The 6,068-nt window shown below is 38.5% G+C and overlaps 1 long non-coding RNA gene across 1 annotated transcript; it reads right to left on the bottom strand.

Annotated features, from left to right (window-relative positions):
* Positions 1-2,676, bottom strand: LOC104964995 (uncharacterized). The gene is made up of 3 exons (XR_800491.1): positions 2,499-2,676; positions 2,188-2,295; positions 1-1,372 (listed from the first exon to the last, which is right to left on the bottom strand). It is a non-coding gene; the product is annotated as an uncharacterized lncRNA (long non-coding RNA).
* Between the last annotated feature and the right edge of the window lie 3,392 nt (positions 2,677-6,068).

Below are 6,068 nucleotides of genomic sequence, written 5' to 3'. Positions count from 1 at the left end.
TTTTAAAGCTGCACAACAGTGGAACTCAATCCCAGTAAAGATTAGAGAACAAAACACCTGCAGTTTATTTAAATCTAACTTAAAAACATGGTTAGTGGAAAATCAGCTCTGTCAACACTGACACAATCTGCACTTTACAACGCTCTGTTTGTACATGTGCCTTGACCTGTTGCTATCTGTCTGCTTTGTGAATATGTATTTTAGTTTAGTTTTTATGTCTTTATGTTTTTATAGATGCTTTTATCATAATCTTTTTATCATTTGAAGTGAATTTTTTTTTTTAGGATGACTTTCAACATCTGTCCAGGGACTGCAGATGAAAAATAGCCTGTTGGCTAACTCTGGCGCATTTACAGAAATGTCAATCAATGTGCACTGTCCCTGTCAAATAAATACATTAAAAAAAATGTAGCAAACCGTCTTTTGAAATGAAGATGAGAATTTTAAACAAAAAATTCAGAATTTTCATTTGAAAATGTAGTAATAAAATACTGCACTAAGCTGGCATGACTGGGTCACATGATTTATAATAAAATAGTAAAATAATTTCAAATAAATTCATGAAATGGAATCAAATCAGAAATAAAAAATGATGTTCAATATAAGACATATTTCTTATCATTTCATTTCTTATAAAATACTTTTAGCATACTTTTCACAAATGGGCACGAGGTGTTTAAAACAACATTGTTTTTGTGTCATTAAAAGGATCATTTATTCATGGTCCTATAGGGATATTTAACATTTAACACAAGGTTGAATTAAAGTCTACACAAATTCTAAAACTCTTACCATAGCCAAAAAGCACCATAAGTACATATGCTTTTTTTTACATTGTCCTGGAACGAATGGCAGCTGTTCTACATCTCAGCGATGACAGGTAGTATCGGGGCCTTAAACCTTTTGGGGCGTCTGCATGTGGGGCGACAGCCAGAGGCCCAGACCAAGACGCCCGTCTGACTGCAGAGACCCGTCTCTCTTTCTGCTTGTGTGTGTTTCGCTTCATCTGCCTTTTGGTCAGAGCCAGTCACTCTTTCCTTAGCTGTCTTCCTGCTGTTTAAGATGTGAACCTGCATGTTCCCAAGCTCCTTCACAAGAATCTCGGCACAATTTTGACCCTGATTTCCATCTGGTCTGGAGACAGAGGTTTGATCAGTCAAGTCAAAATGGGAAAATTGCCACCCTGTCTTGTTCCCTTCCTCTGTCCATCCTCCGCGGGCCAGCCGGGCTGCGGTGAGGATGGAGTGGCTGAGGAGCTTCTCCTGGGGGTCTGAGAGAAGAGGCCTAGACATGGCTGACACCCAACCCTGGCGAGTACAGACTCTGGCTTACTGCGGTCTCAGGGACGCCAGGTTTGAGGCACTATTATGACCTGTGAATCACAATAAAGCATTAGATTAGGTGACATTACATTACATTACATTGCATTTAGCTGACGCTTTTATCCAAAGTGACTTACAATAAGTGCGTTCGACCAACAAGATACAAACTTGAAGAAAACAGAATCATATAAGTACATCAGGTTTCATAGAGCTAAAACATTTCAAGTGCTACTCAACTGGCTTTAGATAAGCCAGCCCTTTATTAGTATATAAGTGCTTTGTTAATAATTCTATTGCTCGAAGTGGAGTCAAAAGAGATGAGTGACATTATATCATAAGAGATGAGGGCATTGGTTCACAACATGGGGGTCCGGACTCCTACTAAGTGTTGCATAGAGATTGTGAAATGTTTAAATGGATGAAAAAAATAAAATAAATACAAATTGTAGTGGAGTTGTAAGTCGTTTCAGCAACATTAACATACACTTTTCTGCAAAATGAATGTAAGTCCAATATTCACTTTAGTTTTATCCAGAGACATATCTTTCTATTAAGCTGCTCTTTGTTTCAGCCAGTTACTTTTGTTTGTTGAAGTGCAGGTGCATTCAGTGGGTTTATTATTGAAAGACACTGAAACATGCTGCAGAGTTGCTGGATACTGCACAATTGGTTATATTTATCTTGGTTTAAGTGCTGAGTAGCTGCAGCTCAGACATACCCTGTTCTTTCAGCCTGTCGCCACTAGGGGGAGGCAGAGATCCTGTGAAATATTGTTAAATTCACATTAAATGTCAAAGCACCACTTCCTAGTAATCTCTTTCCTTCTGCGTTTCAATGGCAAATTACAAAACCAATCTCAACTAACCTTTGTGTTTTAAACTGTTCTTGCAGATGTGTGGACAAAAGTAAAATCCTTCTCTGGATGTGTGCATCAAATGCAGGATGTGGCAGTTGGCTCCTGGCTGCAAAGGAGCTGGAAGAAAACAAATAAGATTGACATTACTAGTTGCAATTCCAATTTGTGACGTACATTTAGGAAAATGCATACAAAATGATACACAAGAAATCAAAATGTTGCAGCCATAAATGTATCTGAGTATAGTACATACATAATAATGTACATTATACACACATATTTACAACAAAATGTAACATAAATAAGGATGTAGGTAATACCAGGTTTCAGAGTGGGATTCTCATCGGGCTCATCTCGTCTTCTCTTCTTCCTCTCTCGACCGACTGAATCACCACTGTACTCTGGATCGACCCCCTTTTTTTCTCTCTCTTTCTCTCTCTCTCTCTCTCTCTCTGCAAACTCAGAGGAACACGTTTTTGAATTCAGTACAAAGGATTATGTTGACAGTAGATGGACTGTACCCTCAGTCTGCAGGCTGCTGCTGTGTTGTCTGTTTGCTCTGATCTCTTTATACCTGCTGAGTTCAGCAGGTTTATCTGCTGTGGACAAAGCTCCACGGTTAAGGTGTGTGTCCACTGAGTGAACACATATTCCTGACAACAGACAGGGTTCAGGAAGTCACAGATTGGTTCAATAATCACATTGGACCTCAAATGGAAACCATTGTACAATATGATAGAAACTTTATTGAATTCATAAACAATGGTTGTTCATAAACCAATACTGTGGTCTCCAATTTCAGTTTGTGGACCACTTTTATGACAGTGCTGACATTGTTATATTTTAATCTCGTGATTGCAGCCTATCTGGATGAAATTCACCCACAAACAGCGCAGGAAAAGTATAGCCTTATAACAATGTTTTGCACCAACAAGGTTTAAATCCTATCTGCTCCCAAATATTCCAACTATTCCACTTAATCCGATTGTCAGCCTACAAAAGCTACTTTTCAAAAGTTGACGAGCAGCTCTGTCTCTAAAATATCTGGATAAGGTTCACGTAGAAAAAAAAGTGAGAGCTGTGTAACAGCTGGTCATGGTAGCCATCTATCTGGGTGAAAGGTGAAAGGAAAGCTGTTGAAAACCCAGTCTTATTGTCAGCATATCTATTGAATGGAACAAACTAAAAAGTGAGGCCTGCAATGTAAAAACTGATTAATTTATTCTTCTTCATTGCCAACCAATCAATCTCAATGACACCCACAGTGTAATGATACAGGAAATACTCACCAGATGCTTGAGAGTTTTGTTTTTTGACATTTGTCTAATTTGTTGACAATCATAAAATAATCTAGAATAAACCAACCCTTAAGGCATTTTATGTATTTTTTTAATTCAGAAAATAATTTATAACATTATCTCAAACTCATACAATTCTTAAAGTCTTTTCATCTTGTGTGCAGGGAATTCCCAGCCCTCATTTAGATGCAATCCTTCAGCAATACTGCTGTAACATTTCCTTCAATCTTTCTGTGATGTTATCTTTTGACAGCTACTTATTTTGGGCCTGTGAGGGAAACTTCTGTGTAGCAATGCAGGAGGAGTCACAGACTCAAAGGAGACACGGGGAGAGCTGGAGCTTTGATGTCAAACACTGATGGGTTTATTTGGAGCTTCGGCCGGAGAATTCACAAAACAAGTCAAAGAGTCAGAGGTTCTGACTTCACGGTAGAGTTGACACGTCAATTCGGAAGAACTCTACCCCAGACCCATGTATTTAGCTAGTTCAGAGAGAATAATCAACATTGTGCATAACAAGATATAATCATACCTCTATCAGCTGACGCCAACAGGCAGGAACAGGGAGACAAAACACTGAGAGCACAGCAGCCAAGGTTACAGGTGCGTGTGCTCAGTCAGGACAGTATGAACTGATGAACTGGGTCAAAGTTATGGGCCTTGGAAAATATTTCCCCAACAGGGCCCACATACAGCTGAGGTTGAAAAAAATAACTCCTTTTTCATTTTTGCACTTTGAGTCTGCCAAAAGGTTGTGAAATGCTCTGTAAACATTCCTAATAACTCTTGCCAGATTCATGTTTCACACATGAAGGAATAAGGGCGGTTGTCGCAGATTCAGCCTGTCATTGCAATTTAGTGGAATGACGAGTCAGTCAACAGTTTAAAATGAAGTGTTAGCACTAACTAAAAGACAAATTATGAGGACGGCAGATAAATGATAATAGAAACTCATATTTGAACATGGTAGGGTATCTCTTAAAAAATAATAGGATATTTGGAACTAACCTAATATTGACAGCATTAAAGCCAAATCCATTTATGGTTCAGCTAGATCACATCAATGTTGGGTTTTCACAGATGAATACACAACATTTTTGGTCTCACACAGGACTGTATGTCCCCACAAAAAAAAAATGTCCTGCTGCAAGAAGCTGATGATGAACACTGCTGATTGTAAACAGGTAGGGGTTAGGACAGCTCTAAAATTCATCCTTTAACAGAAAGTGAAATAGCGATAAAAACACAAATGATATCCTTATTATGCCTCTGACTCTCTGACTCTATAAGTAGGTCAAAAAACAACAATTTATTTTAAAAATTAGATAAAATATTTAAATGGTGAAATATCCAAAACTTCAGCGTACATCATTATAAATGAGCTGTCATATACTGTAACCACTGAATCTTAGAACAGTTACTGTTACTAAAACACATAGAGGAAGTGTTATTAAAATATGTTTCTTATAAACTTGGTTCTAATCAGCTGATGTGCCGATAAATCACTGAGGCTGGAACAAGTACAATGCTCATTCAAATAACAATGTATTGAGACATTTCCATGTGAGTCACCTCACTTGAAATGAAGATGAGGAGGAGATTACAGGTTTCTTTGTCTGCTGGACAGGAATGCTGGGTAAGACAGGTCAGTGCCAACAGAGATTAGACTTGCATTAAGCACTGAATAAAACACAATTTAAACCTATACCTTATTTGACATTGCACCCTTTTGTTAACAGCATTTGTCTGCTATTTCGCCTTAACTTATTGTTTTCCTCTTCATGTTGCTTTGTTCAGTTACAGCTAGTAGTATATCTTTCATTCACAGCCTTTACTGTGGTTTGTGGCTCGCAGATGCTATTGTGCCTCATTAAAAGATTTCTTCGTCATATTTAAAAAGGAAGGGACATTTTTATTTGTTCACGATCATATTCTTCTATTGTTTGGTCCCAAAACCACCTTGCATGACCTCCACCTGGTACATTATGTATCACTTTCCAAGTCAACAGGAATGATTAATTCAATCCCTGCCATTATAATCTACTGCAAAAGGACTTGCAGCTGCTCTCCAACACAATGTCTTATAAATGTAACCAAGAAGCTTTCAGTTTAAGAGACTGTTGTGCCAGAATAAAATAACAAAGTGGTTGTTAGTTACTTTTCCTATAAGAAATCTCTTGTGCTCATGCAAATAATGATGGTCCTCCCGAAGGCAAAAGGGGTAGGAATTAAGGTTGGTGGTTGTGTGTAGTTGAGTGTGGGATTTTGACTCTTGATTAGTTGATGCTTGTCTTGTTCTTTCTTCTCTTCCATTAATCGAAACCAAGTTCTTAGTCACTGTAGAGATATAAGCGGTCTAAATTGCCAAGAGATTGAGAGTGAATGTCAGGAATATAAAAGAGAATCACCCTCTCCTCCATTCGGAAAACGAAGAGTGGAACAGGCTAGCAAGTGTGCAGGTGTACGTCCGTGCGCAAAGCATTGTGGGGATTTTAAGGACGCGAAGTCTACCCATGTGCAGCCTCGAAATTACCCCCAAACCAAGGACGCGGCCTCGGTGGAATTCCAAGTATGCTGGAGATTGGAACAGTC

This window comes from Notothenia coriiceps, unplaced genomic scaffold (assembly GCF_000735185.1).
Source record: "Notothenia coriiceps isolate Sejong01 unplaced genomic scaffold, NC01 NC01_scaffold00037244, whole genome shotgun sequence".
Lineage (NCBI taxonomy): Eukaryota > Metazoa > Chordata > Actinopteri > Perciformes > Nototheniidae > Notothenia > Notothenia coriiceps.
The sequence above is the reverse complement of the archived record's forward strand: the minus strand, read 5'-3'. Positions and strand labels throughout refer to the sequence as shown.